Raw genomic sequence first — 25,775 nt, 5'->3', positions numbered from 1 at the left:
TCAAGCAACATAGAATCCAGTATGCGCCTTGCCATCCCAATCATACGTTCCCATGCTCCGCCCATGTGTGAAGCGTGTGGTGGGTTGAATTTCCACTGGTTTGCAGTGGCGGGGAAGGTGGCCCTTGGAGGTGGCTCTGCCTGAGAAGCTCGCTCCCGCAGGGGTTTGTTAATGCTCTGGGATGCTCTCTCGCTATAATTGAACTGGTTGGTCAGTTTTCTCTCCTTCTTGTTTCTGGATGGTATTTCCTCACCTTCTGTCCATTCTTCACTAGCCTGAGCGTCAGACTTCCCATCTGTATCTTTGTCTCCCAGCTCTGTGGAGTCTTTGGTCTGAGTCTCTTCAATGACTCCCAACTTCGCCATCTGTCGCCATGCTTCATCAGAGTCTTCGCGAAACATGTTTCCATCCAGGGAGAAGCGTACGGCCAGCTGGTCCACGATGCTAATGGGTTTGTAGGCCCGTTCCTTAAAACTGTACCTCACAATGTTCTGGGGGGCATGAGGGTTGTTTGCAGTCAGGATACGAGTGAATTCCTCCTTAAGTTCAGCCTCGCTGAGTTCCAGCTGGTCCGGAGGCTTAACCAGAGTCTTGGCCAGCATCCATTCATCAGCTCCATCCCCCATATCTGTGGGGTCATCTTCATCCTCCAAATTTCTTCTTGAGCAGATGTTGGAACTCAATGCTACAACTTCAGGCCGGATTTCCAGATCAGTATCTGGATCCTCCAGGTGGAATTGATATCTTCTTCTGAGTTTGTAGAAGACTGGTCCATTAAAAACTTGGGTCCTGAAAACCAAATGGTTTGTGTGAGGACAACTGCTGGCACTAAAATCTTCTGCATGAATGCTAGAAAGTGCTCTCGCTTCTAAGGTTTGTTACGGAGAGTTTTCTTAAGTGCAGCAAATCTGGTTAAAGCTTGTTCTCGATTGTTAGGGAGAGTAAGCCTTGGTACTCGGAAGGGTAATGGAGCTACCCAACTGTTGGAATTGTCCTTGAAGAACTCTTCATCCATAATCATGATGAACTCCTTGTCTTCGACTGAAGGGGCAATCTTGTTGTCATCACAAGTAGTCTGGGACACTGAATCACCAAAGTCCTTTTTGAGAGGTGAGCTTGCAGTTAATGCTTTGGAGTGCTTGATATGGAACTTTGTTCTTAAAATCAAGTCTTTCCTTCACTTAATAGTGCGATGGACATTTCATCAATTGACAGGTAACATTAGTTTTGTAGGAAGCTACATCCAAGAGCTTGTGAGATTGGTCTAAGCAGACTTCTCCTATTATCACCCATCCAAGATCGAGTTTCTGGGCCTGAGGAGCATCATCTGGACCGTTACATAACTCTCTTATTTTATGAACTCTAGGAATGTCTCTTCCTAGTAGAATCAAAATCTTAACATCCTTGTTAAGTGGTGGAATGTAGTTAGCAACGTGGCTCAAATGATGGTGATGACGTGCAACCTCTGGTGTGGGGATTTCTCCTCTGTTGTTCGGTAGCTGATCACATTCGATTAGCGTTGGAAGAGGAAACTCTGTGTCCTCATATTCTGATGCAACTATGAAGCCATGGGCTCTTCTTCCAGAAGTATTGACCTTTCCTGCACATGTCTGCAAGGTATAGGACCAGGTCTCTCCTTGAATGTTGAATAGGTCAAAGAATTCTGTACTGGCCAATGAGCGATTGCTCTGATCATCGAGTATGGCATACATTTTTATGGAATTTTGTGGACATCCTTCAGGAAAAACCCTTACAAGACATATCTTGCTACAAGACCTGCTATGAAGCCCTTCTCCACATACCTCTGTACACCTTGTGGTTACGGGGTCGGCATATTGCTCAGTTCTCTCCCCGCCATCATCTGATGTAGTCAGGGTTGCTGCCGGGTGAAGGTTTCCTTTTGAACAGGTCTGAATGAAGAGCGTCCACATGTTTGGCACTGTTGCAGAGAGAACATCTGATGGCGATCTTACAGTCTCTAGCTAAATGATCAGAGGATGCACAACACTTAAAACAGATATTATGCTCTTTGAGAAATGACTTGCGTTCTTCAATAGGCTTGTCCTTAAATGCACGACATTTGGAGAGAGAGTGTGGCGCATGATGAATAGGACACTGTTGATTAAGATTGCTTGCTTTGATGTCTGTAGCTAAGACGTTGGATGCTATCGCGGTCTTCCTCACGGCAATAGGATGCCTTAAATCCTTGAATTTACTGTTGGTGGCAATACCCCTTGAAGTACTTAAAGGAATGGTGGTTGTATCTGGATAGAAGAAGCTTGGGTCATTCTTGGATCTTGCAACCTTCCGCACGAACTCTGAAAAATAAGAAAAGGGAGGGAAGGAAACACGATGCTCATACTTATACTTTGATCCTTCACTAGTCCACTTTCCCTGAAGATAACTAGGCAACTTTGCTACAATAGGATTTACGCCCTGAGCAGTGTCTAAATAACTAAGACCTGGTAAACTAGGATCTAACTTAGCAATTTCAAGTTCTTGAAGGAGGTCACCTAACTCTCTAAGCTTATGATTGTCCTTAACAGAGATTTTAGGAAAGTCGTTTAGTCTCTGGAATAAGGCAGATTCAATGACTTCGGGGCTCCCATAGTCTTGTTTTAGACGTTCCCAGGCAGCATCAAGGCCTGCTTTAAAGTTATAAATGTAGACAGATTTAAGTCTCTTTACTTGTTCTGAAGATTGACGCCCCAACCACTTTATTAGTAAGTCAAGTTCTGCTTGAGGTTCAATGTCCAAGTTCTTGGTTACCGCCTTAAATGTAGATCTCCAACTCCTGTAGTTCTCCGGGCGTTCATCAAATCCAGACAGTCCAGTTGTAATCAACTCTCGTCGAATGATATACTTGCTGAACTCTGCAATGTCAGTGCCTTCAGTTTTTATAGCCACAGGGGGTAGTGATGGTGCGCCGTCTTGGACCATGGTTGGTATATGATGTTGGCTGGTAGGTAGAGAGAAAGGTGTTGCAGATGGGTTTAATCTAGGTAAGGGTCTGTCGTCTGAAGGTCTCTGAGCATTTGAAGTTAAAGAGAGCTGTATCAAAGGGGGTATAGAGTTCATTCTGTAGTCTTCTGCTGTGCCTTTGTAATCTCTATGCACATAGGGTTGTGGTGGCACATGAGCTGCGTAGGTTGATTCACTTGATTTTGTGACGTGTGGTAGCTGTGGAGAGTCTCTGTTAGTAGGTGTGTCTAGTTGACCAGCTTGCTTTGGCGACACATTGCCTTCTGATCCACTTGCTGGATGATTATGAGAAGAATCTCCAACTGTAGGTGGGACTGTATTGTCGTGGTTCTGAGTTAAGACAAACTGTAGGGTCCTTTCAACAGGGTCTTGAAAAGCAGCCAAGCTGGTACAAGCTGCTCCTTCTTCCAATAGGGCTTGTTCCAAGACAGATAACTCTGCTAAAGCTACTTCCTTTTCTCTATTCTTCTGAAGAATTTCTAGCTGAGCCTCTGTTTCTGCTTGTATTCTTGCCTGAATGCGTTTAGCTTCTGCTTCCTTGCATTTAGCTTCTGCTTCCTTGCATTTAGCTTCTGCTTCCTTGCATTTAGCTTCTGCCTTGATGGCTGCTTCTTTTTCAGAGCAGGCGGCTTGAACCTGGGCTACTGCAACCTTTTGGCGAGCTTTGAGTATTTGGTCGCTCAGTATTGACCTTATAGAGCAGGACCGCAATGACTTAGAAGAAGATTTATGATATGATTGGGCAGACCTAGAAGATTTTCCTGAGTGTCTGGAAGAAGCAGAGTTACAGGATGCAGTTTCATGTAGCTGTGCCAATCTACCTTCTATCTGTGCCTTTGCTTCAAGATATGTGCTATGCCTCTGCTGGTCATTAGAAGTAAAGTCCTTTAATTCCAATGCAGCTTCCTCTATGTTGGAATGTGACAATAGGGAATAGTACTTCTCAGAAAGTCTTTTATAATTCTCAAATGCCTTCTTAACCCTTGAGAAAGCAGTGTTCAATTGCTCAGAATTGTTGCTAGTTTCATTAGTGGCTGTTATACAACTTAAAGTCTTTTCCCATAATGCAGTCAGGTTACTAGATGTTTCTTCCTTACTTGCTTCATAAACCTCCCTTGCCTTCAAGGATGGATGAGGGGCTCTGACAGGACGAGAAGAATGAAGTAAGGAGTCTGCTTTATCTTGACTAAATGCAGGTAATTCTGTGAGATCTCTGTCAGACATAATAAGTACTGTAGTTTTGGTGTCTTGTTAGAAATCTGCCAGAGCTCAGCTCTGTAAGTAGTGACTTCTGTTAGTAAGCAGGCTGGGCTGAGGTATTTGTTGTTACAATAGTTGGCTAGTGCTGAAAACTAGTTCAGACTGGAAGCTCAGCACAGAAGGCTGTAATAGTAATGAAGCATTCAGTAGGTGTCTGGTTTCATATGCAGAGTAATGCTTCTGGTGACACACAGGCAAGTGTGGTACTTACGTTTCTGAAGCTGCAGATACCTGTGATGGATGCTTCTGGAAATTTACTTTCTGAAGCTGTATATTCTTGGAAATGTACTCTTCTTAAGCTGCAGAGATACCTGTGATGGATTCTTCATGGAAATTTACTGTTCTATCTCAGCATCAATTGTACCTGTGACCTTCTTGTAGACCCCCAGTCTGTAAGTGTGTGCAGCAGGTTGAATGATGGCTTTAACCACTTAAGCCCCGGAAGATTTTACCCCCATTCCGACCAGGGGGTATTTTGCGATTCGGCACTGTGTGACTTTAACGGACAATTGCGCGGTCGTGCGACGCTGTACCTAAACGAATTTGGCGTCCTTTTTTTCCCACAAACAGAGCTTTCTTTTGGTGGTATTTGATCACCTGTGCGATTTTTTGATCACGCGCTATAAACAAAAAAAGAGCGTCAATTTTGCAAAAATAGCAATATTTTTCACATTTTTTTTATATGAAATTCCCCCCAAAAAAAATTTAAAAATCAAAATTTTTTTACTTTTTCGGCCAATTTGTTTTATGCTACCTATGTTTGGTAAAAAAAATCGCAAAAAGCGTATTTTGATTGGTTTGCGCAAAAGTTATCGCGTTTACTAACAAAGGGAAAGATGTCTGTCATTTTTGTTGTTTTTTTTTTTTAACGTGTAATGGCGGCGATCTGCGATTTTTTTTTTGCGGTACTGCGACATTGGGGCGGACAGATCGGACCCTTGACTGACATTTTTGACACTTTTGGGGTTACCAGTGACATTTCTACAGTAATCAGTGCTATATATATGCACTGTTACTGTAAAAATACACTGGTAGTGAAGGGGTTAACTTTATTTGGGAGGGAGGGGCTGTGTGTATCCCTAGGGGCGTGCTTTCTACTGTGATTGGCTGGGGCTTGAGCTGTATGGACACTGATCAACGGATCTACATACTAGATCCGAGTGATCAGTATCCTAACAGCAAGGAGAATGACAGGCAGCTTGTTTACACAAGCTGCCTGACATTCTCCCTCTCCCCCGCCGATCGCCGAGTGACCGGCGGACATCGGGTCTGCCGGTCACACGCGCGGGGGGGTCCGTGACCACGTGGGAGCGGGAGCGCGCCTCCGGGGGCGCGCGCTCGCTCCCTAGACCCTCACAAGCTAGTGACGTAGCCCTACGTCACTTTGCCTGTGAGGGGCTGACTGCCGACGTAGATCGGCGTTAGGCAGTCGGCAAGTGGTTAACAGATAGTTTACTCAATGAATAAAGACTCCAGAGGTGTTCTCCAATGCTTCTTTATGCTTAAAGTTAGCAAAGGCATAAACATAGAGACTTTTCCATAGATACATTTCCAATGAATTTACACAGCTTCCACACTCTGCAGTCTCCTCATAACAACTAAACAAAATGGGAGTTACAGCAGGAAATGGAGGTGGGAGAAACCATCTAGCCAAAAACAGCAGGGGTGTAAGGAAGATACCAATAACATAGCATAACATAACATGTAAAAACAACTGCTAGACAGTTAAAGCTGCGTGGCAGCACAGGCACTCATTGACTGACCACCATGGTCCTGCTGATTAGATATACAGGCATACCCCACTTTACGTACCCTCACTTTATGTACACTCGCGAGTATGGACATATTGGCGTCTGTTGGAAATCTTGGTCAGCTTGACATGGCACTGTTACCGGTTTTTAACATTGGCGTCTATAGGAAATCTTGGTCAGCTTGACATGTCGCTGCCCCTGATTTTTACCATTGGCGTCTATGGCAAATCTTGGTCAGCATGACATGGCACTGCTCCCAAACGATAAGTGACAGGGACACCAAAGTTGGGGAGCACCGAGAGGACTACAACATATTTGATTTTGGGGTCGACCAGCTTGCCTAATGTGCTCCCCAAGTTTGGTGTCCCTGTCACTTATGGTTTGGGAGCAGTGCCAATACAAGCTGACCAAGATTTCCCATAGAGCTAGTGTATTTACATACAGTGAAAAGTAAAAAAAGGTATTTTTTCACTTTCAGTACATTTTTGTTTTACATACATGCTTTGGTCCCATTGTGTACTTAAAAGTGGGGTATGCCTGTATTAATAAATAAGGGATACATAAATATGGATGAGTGCCAGTGGACACTGGTGCGATGCGGGAACCCTGCAAATCCACTGGGGGTTCTCGCATCGCACCCGACTCGCAGGCAGTTCACATTGCCATATGCAAACTGCTGGGAATGTCAATACAACGTTAATGACACCCCCAGATCAGTTCACAGATCGCAGTGCGAACTGGTAATTCGGACAGGAATCAGATCACCTGGGTGTGAACACCTATGCGATCCGATTCTGGTGCGGACAAAAAAAGGATCCTGCATGACTTTGGTCCAAATGTGATGCGAATTCAGCCATACAATTTGCATCGCACAGACATCGCATGTGTGCTGCATAGCAGTGTGGTGCAAATCACATGCAATGTCTGACCGCTATAATGTGAACTGGCACTAAATATGGAGTACATCTGTAAATAAGCTATTAGAGGGGGCTCTCGGTAGCTTAATGGAATATTGCTGCTTCTGCTTATCAACTTTTGGGAATAGATACAAGACACACACACGGTATGTTTTTACAGCAACCAAGAAAATCAGAATTGCATGGTAAGACGGAGCAGTAAAGCACAAACATGATAACAGGGCTTGTATTTGCAATGAGCAAATATACAGTAACTACCCCCATGTAAAAATATCTTTACAAACCACACATGGAAAAAGAAATGTTCTTTAACATTAGTACACACATAGTATTCACGTCAAACTAAAAGTGAAGTATATACATTCCCATAAGGCAATCTTTTGTTTTTGGTTGATCAGGCAGAGAAAAGAAATGATCCATAAAACAGCCCTTGCTATATACAGAGTAGGAATAGTTTATAGACCAATTTTCATGGAAAGCTAATTATCTTTGTAGCCATTGTGTTGTCACCACAGGGTTCACTGATGATCTTTCCACTAGCAGCAGAAATCTGCAGGAGCCCTACATCACTTCTGGCTCTTGTAGGAGTGCTCCACAGTACTACAGCTCCAAGGAGCCCTCTATCTACAGGTAACCTGTGGCTGGCTCTTGAGAGTCTAGTGATTTTATAAAGTACAATGGCAAGAGGTAGATATTGAAGGTTAAAGGCAAGGTTTATCACATGTTGAAATTTACTGTCTGATTGGAGCTTAAATTGTATAGCAAGGTGACTGATCGCCTAACGCAGGGGTCTCCAAACTTTCTAAACAAAGGGCCATTTTACTATCCTTCAGACTTTAAAAGGGACCAGACTGTGGCCAGTGGGAGTAGAACATGTCCTGACATCAATAGCAATGCTCTTTCATTGGTGTCCATGAGATGAATAGTACATAGTTATTGGTGTCAGTAGGAGGAATATTGTCCCATCATTGGTGTCAGTGGAAGGAATAGTGTCCCATTGGTGGTGTCAGTGGGAGGGATAGGGCTCCATTTTTGGTGTCAGTGGCAGAAATTATGCCACACTGTTGGGTGTCATTGGCAGGAATTATGCCCTATTGTTAATGTCAATGGGAGAAATAGAGTCCAAGGGACAGAGAAAGGCAAGCAAAGGGCCGCAGTTTGGATACCACTGACCTAATGCATAGACAGCCAGCTGGGACAACCATTCTCCTCAGCAGGAAATTGCAAACTTCAGCTACTCTAAAGGTATTTTTTCATTTAGGTTAAAAAGAGACTAAAGCCCCGTACACACGTAACGATTATCGGCCAACCGATCGTCCGTCTTTTGTTGTGTTTTGTTGGTTGGAATGTGCCTAGACTGCACACAAATTTTCTCGCCCAACAAAATTCTACTTCAGAAGTGATGTCATGTGTTGGTTTGCTTTCTTTGTGTTCTTTCTTCACGGAGTATGCCCAGACTTGCTCATCAGATTTTTCCCTGTCGAAATCTGTACTGACTGCACGAAAATCGGCCGTTGTGTTGACGGGGGACAAAAATTTTATAGCCTGAACACCAGAAAAGTCGGAGTTGGTTGTCGGAAGCATCATACTAACAAGCTGAAAATCGGCAGATCGGTCGTCGGACGAAAATTCCCTGCCAATTTTCGACGCGTGTGTACGGGGCTTAAGGGATGGCCTACTGTGCATTTATGATAAAGTGAACTTGCTGCTCCAATTATGAATTTTATAGTAAATACAGGTGGTTCTGCTTTAAGAATTTTGGTGGGAGCTGCAAGTGTGCTTCTCCTGCCCATGCATGTTTTGTTCTTAGGATTACAGTGGTTGTCAGAGATTCTTTTGTTTCTGAACCCATATTTCTCTAGAAATGATTTGATTACAGAGTTTTAGAGCTGTACAAAGTAGTACCCAGAAGAGAACGTTTAGAGTAATAAAAATCAATGCAGTTGAATTGAGCAAATAAAACACAGGATTGAACACTCTGAGGCTTGTACTTGAATCAAATGACATTGATAAATGAAAATTACTCTTCCTGTTTTTGTTCCGACTTCTTTAAAACAAAGGAAAAACTAAATTTCATGTCCATGGGCTTCACATATGCCGCGAGAGCACTTTGTTAGACTGTCATTGTAATTGGGTTATGGGTAGCTAATGATGACAAATTTTTAAATATTGATTTATCACACAACATGGTGGTGCCTTTATTTTCTATGTAGCCTCAGAGCAGCTGGAAACAGCAAGAGTCCTCAGATAAGTCATATTCACAGTGCTCTTACTCCATGAACCTACTACTATTTTTATAACCTAATGCTTTCATTCTGTACCCTGTTTAATCTTATTTTTGCTGTGTGAGCTGTAAAACAGCAGAGCCCCATGTGCAGCTTTTTTACATTTAAAAAAAATATATTTACAGGGGCAAATCCTCTTCTTTTCACTGTCTGCTGTGTGTTCAGACGAGTCATAGGCACAAGTAGACATCTTCTATTAAAACAGTTGTTAAGGTACAGTGTATTTAAGCATATCAAAGGGTATTTGTTTTACAAAAACACAGTAAAAGTTGAGTAGTTATGTTTTTTTTTTTGTCCAATAGTTCTTGAATAAAAATTCCACTTAGTTCTAAATATTTCCTACCAGCTAAATGAATCTAGGATCAATCCAGGGGTGGTAGTAAGTAAGGTAAGGTCTGGGCTGGGGGACATGGGAGCATGTGCCCTTGGGGTCAGTTCTATTAAGATATGTAGGGCTGGTGGCCCAGAGGCGATAAACTTCAGACATTGATCAGAGCAGGACCCACAGTCAATGACACATGTTGGGCATATAGGTACCTGCTCTTCATTAAAACCTATAGTCACAGCACCTGGCAGAGGGAAGTGTTTCAGCACCAACTTCATTTCGTGATTCTGAGATATTGTGGTGAAATACCAAGAGCTGCAAAGCAAGATGATGCTGGAAGATGTGAAAAAATGTCAACAAATTCTGGCCTTTGGGAACACCCTCTTTTCACCATGCCACCCAATCACTGCAACAACCACAGCACATAATATGCAAAACACTTTCTTTAACACACAAAAAAAATCTGTCCTCCCCTATACTATCAAAAAACACTCACTTCTGTATTTTCTTGAGACCATTTTGTTAAATTGTTTATTGAAATTCTTACTTCCTACATTGTTCCCTTTGGCATGTCCCCCACACACTTCCTCATCCAAACTCATGCTACGAAAAGGGACCACAAAGCATGCCAAGCTCCATTGCAATCTTTCCTACCTCCATTCAGTTTAAGTCGCAATGTACCCTATCAGCATCTCTCGTGCATGTGTAGGGCTACAAATTCCTGTCCTCCCTAGTCTAGAGACCAAAAGCACCCCATGCAAACATGCTATTGTCCGACTGCACCTATGCCCTGTTACTCTACACGGCTCACAGATGACAGTATGTTGTACCGCTGACTTATGCCATATAGAGATTAGAATGCCTTTACAACGTACCTAAAAGAAGTATCCATTTGTACATTGACTGTACATTGCCCGAACTGAACAATTTTTATTAAAGTCCAATTCAGAATATTTTTCTGTCATAGCAGAAAGGTACACCACCCATCCAGCATACAGTATATGTCATTATGCACCTAGGTAGCTTCCATGCATGCATTAATGTGCTTTCATAATAATCCACTAGTGCTTTCATAATAATCTAGTTAATGATCATCCCATTAACCTCTTCACACCAGCTGAATGCACATATGAGGGCTCTCGGCCACGTATATGCGGCCCTATGTAAACCACTTGCCGGGCTGAGAACACATTCAGCTACCGGAAAGCTCCTGATGCATACTAGGGATTGGGAGCTTTAAGATCATGTAGCCGATGTGACAGCCAATCACAGCAGTCACATGAACCAAATGCCCATGCCCGCCTCCCTGCATTTAGAATCCCTAAAGGGCCAGGAAGCCGCAGGCGGGAAGGGATTATCAGCTAAAACGACCCCCTGGAAAAACAGCTATTGACTCTTGATGGGGTCTCTGATTAGCTGATCAAACACTTTTGATCTTGTTGGTAATCAAGATAAAAATACCTGTTAAGAGAAACTAAAGTCATTTTTATTTTTTTGTTACCTGAAAAGTAAAGACATAATGTGCTAATATGCATCGCATACTAGCACATTTTGTGACGCCTCCAAACAAAGCCCTCGTTGTCCCTGCTGGAGGCCGCATCCATCTTCAACCGTTGTCCTTCCGGGTCTGCGGTATCAGGCTGTGCTATAGGACAGAGCTGCGTGACATCACTCCAGCGCATGCGCGCGGGAGCCGCTGGTCACGACACAAAGCTCAGAAGAAATGGCACGGGCGGTCATTCCGTCAGAGCGCATGCGCCGATTACATAATCAGCGCAGTATACCGTAAATATCTCCTAAACTGTGCAAGTTTAGGAGATATTTACAGTACCTATAGGTAGGCCTTATTATAGGCTTACCTATAGGTACAAACATTACAGGGGGGTTTGCAAACACTTTAAGGCTAGCTGTAGCTTCTTATTGCAGTTACCCTGTTTACAGTGTCTATATACAGTATCTAAATAACAATATATAATACAATATATAATACAATATACTATACTTCTGTGCCTCTTCTTCTTAACCCTCGATCTGGCCCCAATTACAACCTTTCTTTTCTCCTTTAAATTATTTTCACACCCAGTATGGCAGACTATTATCATATCTCGTCTAGTCATTGTACTCATGGTATAATCCTCTCACACTGTGCCTAATTGCCAGGAGCCTCCCATAGCCATCCTCCACCTGAATGGATTTAAACATGACAAGGAACCTGCCCAAGAAATCTATCTGTCACAAAGGCCTGTAACGATACCCTCTGTCACCCTTTTACATTGATCCTTTTTTTTTTTTTACTACATAGTGCAGCCAGCATAATGTGCTTCCAAAGTAAAAAAGAATGGCATTTGACCCACATGCTAGCTTTCTCTGCATTAAGAAAAATTGCTATTTGCAACATGGATGAGAATCACCACCTCTGCCAACTTTCATAGCTGTTTTACATACTGTTGCTTTTCAGGCAGAAAACAGGTCATAATTCCTTCAACACATCACACAGAATAATAAAGTAGCTCTTACCAAAAGCTGTTTCACATGCCATGCACATATGCTGCCCACACTTCCTTTGCTGTGTACCGACCTACCTTAAACTTTTATGCCATTTCCTCCTATCTATATTTCTGACAACCCCAACTATACCCACCTTCAGACATGCCTATCAAATCTTTTTCTTCTGTTTCCTGACCCTATGCACCCCTTAATAAATTTTGTTCTAGTGCCCTGCCAGTGTGCCTGCCCCTCTGCCCTCATCCAACCCTATATATTACATTTAAACACCATATGCCGGTCCTTGGTATCCTTTCTCTTCATGCCACTTCTACTGTCCCTTTTGCCCTCTAGACCTGTTCCAATCCCCGCTTAGAGTGAATACACTAGGGGTCCGGATCCTTTTTGGCTGAGAGAGCCACAAACACCACATATTTTCAAATGTAATTCCGTCAGAGTCATACACTATATTTCAGGGGTCGGGAACCTTTATTTAAGTAACACAGTGACTAATTGCAAAAAATGGCCTGGTCATTAAGGGGGTAAAACCTTCCAGGGCTGAAGTGGTTAAAGGAGCTGAAATATTAAAGTTGACTTCCCCTGTTCACACTAGTGCGATTTGCAGGGCACGACAATGGAAAGGAGAAATAACCTTAGCGCAAACAGAAAGTAGATGTGTAGCCCAAATGTGCCAAAATGCCAATGTCTGGGAAAATGTTATTAAAAAATTCCACTGTATATACGACTGCAGGCCTGCAGCACTCCTTCAGTGAGGGTATTGGGAGCCTCTGTAAACTGTGAATAAAAGATAAAAAAGAAGGTGCAGGCTAGCCTATAATTTTTTGCTTTCTGTGCTTCTCTGTCTCAACTTAGTAATTGCAAATACTCTTTCTGAAAGGGTATTTGCAATTACTTGAGACAGGGGAATCACAGAACGCAAAATATTTACACTGACGAGTCTGACTGACTGACCTGTCGCTTCAGGGCCTCCCTCGGCTCTACGCTGAGCCCGTGCTGCCGCCTGGAGAAGAGGGAGATGGCCGGTGGTGGGTGGAGTAAATTTAGGAGCGGAGGAGGAATTTGACCATTGCCCTCGCTCTGCCGCTGTCACGTGACGACGCTGACGTCACATGACATCACTGGTTGCTAGACACCAATCTGCATACTAGCAACCAGTGTGGCCGCTGCGTGCAGGCATGGACTCGACTCTGGGCTAATAATGATATACTCATAGCAGGAGACCCTGTTTGTCTGCGAGCCAGATGCAGCCATCAAAAGAGCCACAGTTCTCGACCCCTGGAATACACCTTACTTTTCCTCACCTGACCAACACACAAACTGGGAAATAGGGATTCAGAATGTGAGCACAGAAATAGCGAGAATATTTAGTTGTTGCAGTTACCTATAGCTGGAGTTGGGCTTTAGTCCAGATTTGTTTTGTGAATGAAATTAGATTAATCCAGAGTAAACCCATTCAACATGTCTGTTTGGGATGAACAATTTTTATCTCCACTGTGAAGTCTCATAGATTTGCTGCCAGCATTCTGGATTCAGGGAACTAAAGCCTCGTACACACGCACCGATTGTTGGCCGTGAATTTTCGGCCAACGTCCGATCGGCTGATTGTCGGCTTGTTCGTATGATGCTTCCGACAACCGACTGCGACTTTTCGGCCGAACAAAATCTGGTGTGCAGGCTAGAAAATTTTTGTTGGCCGTCAACAGAACGGCCGATTGTTCGTCAGTCAGTACAGATTTCGGCAGACAAAAATCAGATGAGCAAGACTGGGCATGCTCAGAGAAGAAAAAAAACACGGAAAGTAAACCAGCACATGACATCACTTCTGAAGTTGATTTTTGTTGGCCGAGAAAATTTGTGTGCAGTCTAGAGCACATTTCAACCAAGAGACGGCCGATCGGTCGGCCAACAATCGGTGCGTGTGTACGAGGCTTTAGTCCTACAGAAAAGCTTTGAGCTATACAAATTCCTGTTGTTACCAACAATTTTACCTTTTTCTTCACTCATGCAAAATAAAACAAAATGTATGGCTAGACTTAGTAACTGACAGTCTTTGAAGATGAAAGTATGATTTTTATATCAGATGCTTAAGGTTTCTTGTGTCCTCATTCTGACATCGCTGTTAAGAGAAGACTCAAAATTTTACTTTCTTTCCATACTTTGTCAAAATTGTCTCTTCATTCCTGCAAGCAACTTCAGTAGTAGATATAGAGTCCCTGTGACTGGCATACTTTGAGCAATTTATAGTTTATAATGTGGATCTTTGGTTGCTAGAGGCCTATGAGAGGTTATCTAGACCACTGACTGGTTTACTGTTCCTTGAAAACAGGAATAAATATAGATAAAGGAAAAACATATTTTCCGCAAATCATTTTTTTTTCTTATAAAACAAATAATGCTTACAATTGGCGCTGTATTTTATACTTGCTTTCTTGCATATGCCTGCAGTTTCAAGGAGTAAAAGAAATTTCCCCGCCTATGGACACCTGCAACAAAGACTATGAGACATCATTTCTCATAAAGAACTTGTTTTGAACATTCACTGGTTGACCTAGATAGCTCATGTTTCCGAACGTGTAAAAGCAGAAATCATCAACTATCATAATAGTCATTCCTGAACCTTCTAATGCCTACAAGAAACTATTCATGCATGGACTAAGCCAGGCCTGAACATATCATACAGCAGCACTGTACAGCTTATACATGACGAAATATGTAGCTGAAAAGGTTCCTTTTAATTGTTAATTTTGAGCAGACTTGTAATGTATACATGTTAATGAAAGTATATCTGATACATAAAATGTAAATATGCTAAATCCAAAACATTTGCAGAAAGTGTTGGATTTCCATTGCTTGTGAAAGACTTTCCAAGCCCTAATCCAATGAGACGGAGTCTGGAAAACCTCTGAGCTCTACTCTTACTAGGCACTTCTGTAAAGGGCATGAATTGTTCATTTTTTAGACAGATCGTTTTAAATAATCATTTTAATCACAGCTGCGGTATTGTGAATAAACAGATGTAATAAAAATGTATTTCTGGTTGCAGCTGACCAATGATAGAACGGGAAAGATTCATGAGACAAAAAGTGGCAGACAGGTCTGAAAACCCTGGGACTGTCCCTGGAAATAAGGGAATTGATGGTCACTATCAGAGTGACATCTTTCAATGTTTATTCTTCCCCAGCAGCAACCCAAAAATGTATTTCTAATGTAGGAGCTCAAAGGGGACATTTATTGGGACAGTACTGTACATTTGTCACTTATCTAAGAGAACCTTTCTTCACTTTGAAGACTGAATCACATTTTTTGGTTGAAAATGTAATCTTTATTTGCATAAAAGATATACAAAAAACAATACTTTTGTCGGGGTACATTCTCCCCTGTACTGCGACGCAGCGCATAAATACACTACATTACAATACATTTCCGGTCATACTAATAAATACATTCAATCACATACATTCATTCTGCGGTATGATGCCTGATGTGGTGTGCGGAGTAAGGATACCCCGTGCCATCACATCATGCATGACGCCGCAATACCCCTGAAGCATGAAACTAAATAACAGTGTCTATACGTTACGTTACTCAAACTGTATCAATACTAAAACATTTCAAAAAAGCAACAGGTGTGATGGGGGTTGGGAGAGTGGGGGTAGGGGGAGGGGGAATGAAATCACAGGCCCGAAGCTTTATTGAATGGACAAAGACACACAAGGGAGAGTGGGGGAAGGGGAAATCTTCAGACCTCCTCTTCCTCCATGAGATCCATCAGGTTATAGTCTCTGAGCAGACTGTGGATCAGTCTGCGACAGTCCTCAATGGACATCCTCTCCCTCTGGTGGATAAGGCGCTTTCTGGCGCACCATAAAGCGTCCTTAAAGCAGCACAACACCCGCCAGGCGTTGTCAATGTCCTCTTGGGAAAAAGTCCCATGAAAAAGTCCATTCAGCACAGCAAAATGTGTGATGGCAGTCTGTGGGACAAAGTCTCTCAGTTCAGGTTCCAAGGCCCTCAACAGGCTCTGTGCAAATGAGCACTCCCAGAAAACGTGAAATGACGTTTCCTCATGGATGATACAAAAGGGGCAGTGCCTGTATCTGCACAAGTTTCTGGCATGCATAAATGTCCTGAGTGGCAAACCCCCCTGGACAGCCATCCACGCCAGATCTTTATGCCTGTTGGTGAGTCCCTTTGAAGAAACATTCCTCCAGACCACTTTGCAAGTGGCTGAAGGGAGGCCTGGAACAGTCTCAGCAATGTCCGATGCTCTGATCAACTTGTAGATAGTTTTTGGCTTCCACAAGTCGGGCTTAACTCCATGCAGCCCCAGCTCCTTGATGAACTTGAAAGTGTCCAAGTAGTACCAAGGAGTGTCCCAGTTGTAGGGGATGGAGCTGTCCCATTTGTCCCATCCAAGGGACCTCCAGAGAGGCAGGAGGAAAAAACGGGACATGGAGTTGCCTCCAGAGTCCGAAGTTCTGTCAATCAAAGTTCTGCGGATGCAGTTGCAGGCAAAGAACACCCCCAGTAACGTTGCGATGTCGGGCACGCCCTTACCGCCCTTGAGGGGTTCCTTGAACATGACTGCTCGTTTCACTCTGTCCATCTTGGAGCCCCAGATGAAGTGGAACACCGCCCTGGTGATGGCCTAGCAGGTGTTGACCCGGGGGGGCCAGGCCTGGGCGAGGTACTGCAACACAGGGAGGATCTCGCTGCGGAGTACCAGTGTTTTCCCTTCGATGGTGAGTTCTCTGAGGCTCCATAGTCCAAACTTTTGTCTCATCTTGGACAGTCTCTCCTCCCAAGACTTCAGGGCTGCGCCCTCAGCTCCAAACCAAACTCCAAGAATTTTGATGAAGTCCGCCTTGATGCTGAAAGGGATTGATGCAGAAGAAGGCAGGAACCACTTTCCGAAGAGCATGATCTCTGACTTCCCGCAGTTGACTTTTGCCCCTGAAGCTTTGCCGAAGTCCTCACAGGTCTGGACGAGCGAGTCGATGGAGCGCTGGTCAGCACAGAACACTGTTACGTCGTCCATGTAGAGTGAGCACTTGACAACCCTTCTGTCCGGTCCCGGTGCGGTGATCCCTCTGATCTCTGGGTTCTGTCGGATGCATTCGGCAAAGAGCTCTATACAGCAAACAAAAAGCAGAGGTGAGAGAGGGCAGCCTTGTCTGACCCCAGAGAGAACAGGGAAAGGGTCAGTTTTCCAGCCATTCACCAACACCGTACTACAAATGTCATTGTACATCACATTCACATACGAACAAAACATGTCCCCAAGACCAAACCTGCGCAGAGCTCTGCACATAAACTCATGGGAGACACGGTCAAAGGCCTTTTCCTGGTCAAGACTGACCAGGGCCTCGTGCACACGGCGGCCTCGAATGTACTGGACCGTGTCCCGGACAAGCGCAAGGCTGTCCGCAATCCTGCGACCAGGAATGCCACAAGTCTGATCCGGGTGGATGATCTGTCCGATGACAGATTTCAGCCTGTTGGCCAGAACCTTGGCGAGGATTTTGTAGTCCACGTTCAAGAGAGAGATGGGACGCCAATTTTTCAGATCCCCTCTCTCCCCCTTACGCTTATACAAAATCGTGATCATCCCCTCCCTCAGCGACGGAGGCATTGTGCCCTCCACCACCATCTCCTCGTACAGCTCGAGCAGGTCCGGGCCAACGAGATCCCACAGCGCTACATAGAGCTCCGCTGGGAGACCGTCGCAGCCCGGGGTCCTGCCTTGCCTAAAGGATCTGACGGCAGAGTGCAGTTCCTCCAGCGCCAAGGGGGCGTTGATTGCCGACATACCTGCAGGATCAATTTGGTTAGTGATACCTGACAAGAACCTGTCGGCCTCAGCCGTATCTGTTTCTTTCGGGGAGTAGAGGTTGGTGTAGTAGTCGCTGACCACTTGCATCACAGCCTCCTTCCCCTTCTGGAGTGTTCCGGTCTCGTCCCGCAGCTCAGACAAGGGAGTGTGTCCTGAGTGGAGTTTCCTGAAAAAGAAAGAGTTACATTTCTCACCTTTCTCAAGATTCTCCACCTTGGAACGGAAGACGAGGTGCCTGGATTCTTCCTCGAAGTGTCCTTTCAGGCTCTTCTTGGTGTCCTCCAGGTCCTGCCTAACGTCCCAGCCGCAGTGGTGAAGGTCCTGCAGGGACTGCATCTGGCGTTGCAGTCTCCTGAGTTCCCTCTTCCTGGCACACACTTGCTGGCGTCCCCTTGCCTGAAAGAAGCTGCGTAGCTTGACTTTCACAAACTCCCAGTAGTCGCTTACCTTTCCGAAGAACCTCTTGTCCTCCTTCCAGGTAATGTAGGCCTCCCTGAGTTCCTCCAGCAGTTCCTCATTTTCCAGCAGGGTACCATTCAGCTTCCAGGAGCCCGGACCGGGGGCAAAGCCCTCGCCCAGGTCACCCCGAAAGTGAATGGCCCTGTGGTCAGAGAAAAAGCAGGGGACCATGGAGAACCCGCGATGTCTGACTGTCTTGGAGGTGAGCACGAAGTCTATCCTAGAACGCACAGATCCATCAGGACGGCACCACGAATAGTTCACGGAACCTTTCCCTATGGATCCCACGGCGTCCTTCAAGGAAGCCTCCGCAATCATCTCCTTGAGCAGCCTAGACGTGGTGTCGAGCTTTGCGTACATGCTGGAGCTGCGCCCATCCTCCTCAATCGGACAGTTAAAATCACCGCCGATTACTACTGCCCTGGTGGTGACGAGTTGGGTCCGCAGGGTCTGGAAAAGCTCCAGTCGCTCACTCTTATCTGGGGAGGCGTACACGTTGATGAGCCTAACTGGCTCTCCCGCCCATGAGCCGTCTACGACCAAAAGACGGCCACAGACGAGCTCCTGGACGGAGTCAACCGTGAAACGACCACCCCTGACAAGAATGGCTACCCCTGCAGACTTACAATCGACACCCCCGGACCAGTAGGAGGGACCATGGGTCCACTGGGAGGACAGATGAGTGTACCTCCTCGAGAAGGGTAGGGCACACTCCTGGAGCATGTAGACATCACTCTGCTGAGTGGAAAGAAAAGTCAGCGCCACCTGTCTTCTAGACGCATCCTTGATGCTCCTAACATTAATGGAAAAGATGGAGATCTCTGCCATCATGTAAAGGAGATAAAGGGGCTAGCTAGCAGGTGGGCTGAACTTACCTCCCCTGAGGGGGGGGTGGTTCTTCCACTGCCTCTTGTGCCTGTCCAGTGTCCTGGTTCAGGCCGTTCTCCTCGAGGATGCTGTCCATCAGGTCCTGGGTGAGGTCAGTCTCTGGGGGAGCCAGATCCTTACCTTCCTGCATTTCTCCTTCATCTTCCCCCGCAGACTCAAGGTCCTCGAGGTCCTCCACCACTGGGTCCAGTCCAGCGATGTCATTTTGCTGGGCCACGGTGGGCCGCTTGGTGGGTTCTTCAGTTGTCGGGCTGTCTAGGTTCCATTTTCGGCCTTTGCTGGTGGGGGGTGGGGTGGGGGGGGGCGGTGGGCAGGGTGGGGAAGTCCTCCATGGAGGACAGGGCGGGGGGGGGGGGGCTGGGAGGGGGGAGGGGCAGGGGCAGGTGAGGTCACCTCCGACTCAGGGGGGTTGGGGAGGGATGGGTCGGAGGAGGTGGTAGGGGCCTGGGGAGGGGGGGACTCACCAATGGCTTTCGGAGGTTCCTTCGCAGTCTTTTCCCCTGGCTTCTTTTTCCCAGCGCTGTCTGGGGCTCTGCCCTTGAGCAGGGCTCCAGCGTAGGACCGGGATCTCTGGGGGCAGTCTCTGTAGACGTGCTCCGCCAATCCGCAGAGGTTACAGGTCTTGGACCTCGGGCAATCCTTGGTCTCATGGCCTGCAACCCGACAGAACCTGCAAGAAGGTTCCTGACATTCCATACTTACGTGACCCTGCTTGCCACACCTGTGGCAGGTATGGGGCATGTCTGCGTAGTACAGGAGTCCTGCGGAGGCTCCCAGAGAGAAGTGGGACTTCAGGTGTTGGAGATCCCCCGAAGGCTCTCTCCTTAACCTGCAAGAAACTGCCCACTTACCTGTCCAGAAGCCGTTGACATCGAGGATTCGGACTGGGTCTTTGGCCACGATGCAAAACCTCTGGAGGTAGGTGGCGATGTCTTTTCCTGGGGTATGGGGGTTTCTCATGGACACCGTTACCCGCCTTTCATCCCGTTGAATGGGAGTGTTCGCAACGAAGTTGCGGAAAGGGGATTCCGGGCCACAATTCTTCACCGCCTCCCAGTATCTTCTACAGACCTGTAAAGACACAAAAGTTATATAGAATATACCTTTCATGAAGGTCTGCACGGACAGTGTCTCCGCCTTGCTGAACCCCTGCTCGAGGATCATTTTCTTGCCAAAGATTTCCGGGGTCATGTCGGGGATTCTTCCGTCCACCTCCTTCAGCTGCAGCACCACTGTCTGCCTCATCCAGGGTTCCAGGGTAGGAAGCCCGTCTGCGGACCTGGTTGGCCTTGCTGAGCCCGACTGGCTAACGGCCGCCGGGGTGGGGGTGGAGGTTGAAGCGACTTCTCCCGAAGTCTTGGCAGAAATGGCGGGGACATGCTTCTTCTTCCCAGTGCTCTTCCCCATGACGGAGGAGTTCGTCGGTAGTCGCTTCAGGAGAACTTCGGCGGCTTCCTTCTTATTCCTCGGCGTCTTCACTCTTTCGCAGCCTTTAAAAAGGCCCTTGTGCGCCTACTGCCCGAAGGTAGTAGCGCAGAGTGGGGGGGAGGAGGGAAGATCGCAATCTCGTTCCTTGTGGGGGCTAAGCCTCTAACCCAATAGCAGCGAGTAGGTGAAGCTGAATTTAATCAACGATCCTACAAGGCCGAGCAGAGGGTACCCCACAAGGACCAAATGGCTTGGATAGATACAAATGTTTCTCAACGTCCTAGCCGTAAAGCAGAGACACCCCTAAGGGCTAAAGTCGATACTACACTTGATCTTAGCCAAAAGGCCGAGAAATAAGGGAATTGATGGTCACTATCAGAGTGACATCTTTCAATGTTTATTCTTCCCCAGCAGCAACCCAAAAATGTATTTCTAATGTAGGAGCTCAAAGGGGACATTTATTGGGACAGTACTGTACATTTGTCACTTATCTAAGAGAACCTTTCTTCACTTTGAAGACTGAATCACATGCATAAGAGTTGGGCATTTGCTCTCCACATGATTGGGGGAGTACAGCTTCTATGAGCTTAGTGAGGGTGTTCTTGCCCCTTGAAGCATCTTAGGGAGAGCACCTATCTACTCCTGAGTTCTCGTTGTCTTCTTCCCTATGGTCTAACCCAGGGTCACCCCCCCCCCCCCCAAAGTAGGCTGCCCTGTGGATATGGCCATGATGTCCCAACTGTCTCCACCTTCTGACCTTCTCATAGATGCTGCCACTCCTTGAAGCAGTGGCCCTCCTGACCAAGCCTTTGTATGACTCTATTAATCACCTATGCTGCTTGAGACAAATCAAGCTAAATTTGATTTTCTCACACCCCAGTAGGACTTTTGCAATGTTTGTGCAGCTTCTTTAGCAAGGCAGTGGTTGTCTTGGAGGTGTGTTTGGGGTTGTTATCATGTTGGAATACTGCCCTGTGGCCCAGTTTCCAAAGGGAGGAATCATGCTCTGCTTCAGTATGTCACAGTACATGTTGACAATCATGGTTCCATCAATGAACTGTAAATCCCCAGTGCCAGCAGCACTTGTGCAGCCCCAGACAATGTACACTCCCACCACCATGCTTGACTGTAGGCAAAACACACTTGTCTTTGTACTTCTCCACTGGTTGCCGCCACACACGCTGGACACCATCTAAACCAAATAAGTTTATCTTGGTATCATCAGACCACAGGACATGGTTCCAGAAATCCATGTCCTTAGTCTGCTTGTCTTCAGCAAACGGTTTGCAGGCTTTCTTGTGCATCATCTTTAGAAGAGGCTTCCTTTTGGGACAAAAGCCATGCAGACCAATTTGATGCAGTGTGCAGCTTATGGTCTGAGCACTGACAGCTGACCCCCCACCCCTTCAACCTCTGCAGCAATGCTGGCAGCACTTATACATCTATTTCCTTAAAGACAACCTTTGGATATGACGCTGAGCATGTGCACTCAACTCCTTTGGTTCGACCATGGCTAGGCCTGTTCTGAGTGGAACCTGTCCAGTTAAACCGCTGTATGGTCTTGGCCACCATGCTGCAGCTCCGTTATGGGGTCTTGGCAATCTTCTTATAGCCTAGGCCATCTTTATGTAGTGCAACAATTATTTTTTCAGATCCTCAGAGAGTTCTTTGCCATGAGGTGCCATGTTGAACTTCCAGTGACCAGTATGAGAGAGTGAGCGAGATAACGCCAAATTTAACACACCTGCTCTCCATTCAGACCGGAGACCTTGTAACACTAATGACACCGGGGATGGAAAAAGGCTAATTGGGTCCAATTTGGACATTTTCACTTAGGGGTGTACTGACTTTTGTTGCCAGAGGTTTAGACATTAATGGCTGTGTGTTGAGTTATTTTGAGGAGAGCGCAAATTTACACTGTTATACAAGCTGTACACTCACCACTTTATATTGTAGCAAAGTGTCATTTCTTCAGTGTTGTCACATGAAAATATATAATAAAATATTTACAATAATGTGGGGAGTGTACTCACTCTCGTGAGATACTGTACGTGTGAAAAATTAGACTTAATATCACTGGTAGTGTTGTGGAGAGGAAACGGGGATTAGCATGGTGGAAACTGAATTGTTAGTATAAATATATGGAAAAGGCTGAACAAATTGTTGGAAACTGAGCAAAATGACATGCGCACAAATTTAGCCTAAAGGCGTAATTCTAGCCTGGTAGGCTGAATCACTTGCCAGCTTTTCATACCTCTCAAAGATTCATGGGTAATCAAAAGGAACTTTTGGTTAGCTGTTTTAATAACTTCAGCTATCTAGTAAGTGTCCACACCAGAAGGTGTCATGGAGACATGAATTGTCATCATTGCCTCCTACCTGGGTTATGCAGATGATTATTCAAAATGGTGACACAATGACTTTCTCTTCACTATGAAAAAATAATCTGGACCTAGATGTTAGTGTTAAAGATGAAATCTAGTGCTTAAAAACGTAACTCCAGCCAAAATGTTTTAGTTGTTTTGTTTTTTTTCACAGGAATTGAAGGGAGTCTCAAAGGGAACACAGCCGTTTAGTGTTTTCTTTTTTTTTTTTCTCTTTGCTGTCTGTGCCTAAAATTTAATTTTTTTTATACTACCGTATTTTCGGGCGTATAAGACGACTCCCCTAATTTTCAAGTTAAAACATAGGTTTTGGGCTATACTCGCCGTATAAGACTACCCCCCTTCCGAAGCAAGGCAACACCATTGAAAAACATCAGATTTCTCATAGATCTCCAAGCTACCCCAAGTACTGTAATACATGTAATCTCTCATAATATCTCCAAGGTACCCGAAGTATAAGTATTACCAGAAGATGTAATCTCAAGACGCTGGCTGTGTGGGAATCCTGTACCGGTATACCGTATGTACCGTAGCTTCGGCTACATACAGTATACCACTCTGAGCCAATCACAGTGAGCGATGTATTCTATTATTGAATGCAAAGCCTGCTCGGGTTGGCAGAGTCAGAGAGGCGGGCCGATGTTACTCCGCCAATCTGAGCAGGCTTTGCATTCAGTAATAGAATACATCGCTCTCCCTGATTGGCTCAGCGCAGTACACTGTACGTAGCCGAAGCTACGGTACATACGGTATACCGGTACAGGATTCCCACACAGCCAGCGTCTTGAGAGATTACATCTACCAGTAATACTTATACTTAGGTTACATTGGAGATATTATACTCGACGTATAAGACGACCCCCCATTTTTGGGGGATTTTTTTTAGGTTCAAAAGTAGTCTTATACGCCAGAAAATACAGTAATGTCATAAGGACAGGAAGTGAATGGAAACCTCCCCAATGGATTCACAGACATTTTTAGCTTTAAATGATAAGTTAACATTTTTTGCAAAAAAAGATGAACTAACTCCAAATATTATGGCCACCCCTGCGCTGCACATAGTATCCATGATGCTCTGTGCTGCCAGTGTAGCAGTCCGTACACCGTAATATACAGCCCTAGAGGGATTATACATCATAATGTTTGCAATGGTAAACACTCATTGGTCAGCGCAGCCATGTGACCTTGCTAAACCAATGAGAAGCGCATCTGAGGCTGCTTCTTACGGTATCCAAAAAAAGAAATGTGATTCTCATTGGTCAGTTCAGATAAATTTGGATACTAATTTGAATCTACTGATCTATCCCACCAGGAAGCTGTCAATGTGAACTGCCAATTATAGGTAGCTGAGGCATTCCCTTCCCAACAGCCTCAAGGGGCGTGTATACTCGTGAGTTTCTGGCGGAATAACTCAGGCGGGTTTGGACAAGTATCTTAACACACCTGAGCTCATCCCTGCCTACAAGGCAATGACCATGGGATCCTTTGCCTAACTTCTAGAGAGAGTCCAGATGTAGCATTTTTTTTTTGGTTCAAAGCAAGAAAAGGGAAGTTTTTATTCAGTGTATATAAATAGTATGATTTGGTAACATGATATAGAAATTGTAATGATCCCTCGACTTGTAACCCGTAACTTTAGCCTCATTCACACCAAGTGCATAGAGTTATATTGATTTGCATTGATTGCCCTATGCACACCATACAGCGTTGATGTGCATTGCAACACACTGTTGTACATAGAGTTAAATTAGATGCGTTTTTACCTTTAATATACATACCATAGCGCACACCGGCTGGTATGAATAGGCTCTTTATCTAATGAATGAACTGTCACATGTCATGGCAGCCCTTCCTGGGGAAGTTTCCCTTGAGTGCATCAGGGTATGACTGAAACATGCAAAGGCCAAAACTTCCATGTTTCTACTTAAGCTTCATTAGTTTCGTTTTTATAATCAAAGTGAAACAATTCACATGACTGAAGCCAGACTTACTGGACCAATGCCTTTAATTAATTTGTGAAATGAAATTGAAATGAAAATGTGTAAAATTCTCCTCTCTGTACAAATGACCTTTGGTTTGCAGAGATAAGAAATGCCTGGTGGAAGAATATTAAACATTTTTGCATCTTGCCGGCTGTGGAAACCTTTAATGAGTTCAGGTGTACCCAAGCAATGTTTCATATTTTCTGGGTCTATTTTATTATACATCAGATCTTTTTTCTTAATGTTTTTTAGCATAATTTTAAAGTGTTACTAAACCCACAACAGTAAAATCAGTCTGCATATGCAGTAAAGCATGCTTGTTATTCTCACTGTGGAACCTAAGTGGTTAATCCTCTGCATTGCGTTAAAAAGGCTCTTTGATCAAGTCTTCCCTGATCCTCCCATTCTTTTACTGTCCCCAATCCATCTGCTGATAGAACAGAGCCTAAGAGGTGCTCTGCGCATGATCAGCTTGGTGAATAGTGTTAGAGAGTTTTTTTTTTTTTTTTTTACAAAAGAGCACTAGCACCAGAATTTTTTTTTAGAATTCTAATATCGGCTGATTTACTAAAGGAGTTGACAATCTGTACTCAAATTCCCTTCAATAATGTGAAAAGCATTTGCACATGATTGGGGTACTCAAAGTGAACAGCAATTTGCTTTTCATGTGATTGGATAAAATAAAGTGAATAATCACACAATTATTTGACTGAAGATTGTCAGCTACTTTAATAGGGCTAGGGCTTCACTAGTTATTTGATTTACTTGCTAATAAG

At 45.0% G+C, this 25,775-nt stretch overlaps 1 protein-coding gene and 1 pseudogene across 3 annotated transcripts in view; one reads left to right on the top strand and one right to left on the bottom strand.

The window, feature by feature from the left end:
- Positions 1 to 25,775, top strand: part of HCN1 (hyperpolarization activated cyclic nucleotide gated potassium channel 1) — a 716,856-nt gene that overhangs the window by 474,176 nt on the left and 216,905 nt on the right. The gene's annotated exons all lie outside the window — the stretch shown is intronic.
- On the bottom strand, positions 14,315 to 18,488 carry LOC309543444 (annotated as a pseudogene). The gene is made up of 3 exons: positions 17,864 to 18,488; positions 16,487 to 17,155; positions 14,315 to 14,340 (listed from the first exon to the last, which is right to left on the bottom strand). The product of its transcript is annotated as an uncharacterized misc_RNA (transcript).

The sequence above is a fragment of the Pelophylax lessonae genome, assembly GCF_965119305.1.
Source record: "Pelophylax lessonae genome assembly, chromosome: 1".
Lineage (NCBI taxonomy): Eukaryota > Metazoa > Chordata > Amphibia > Anura > Ranidae > Pelophylax > Pelophylax lessonae.
This window is presented reverse-complemented; position numbering and strand designations above follow the sequence as displayed.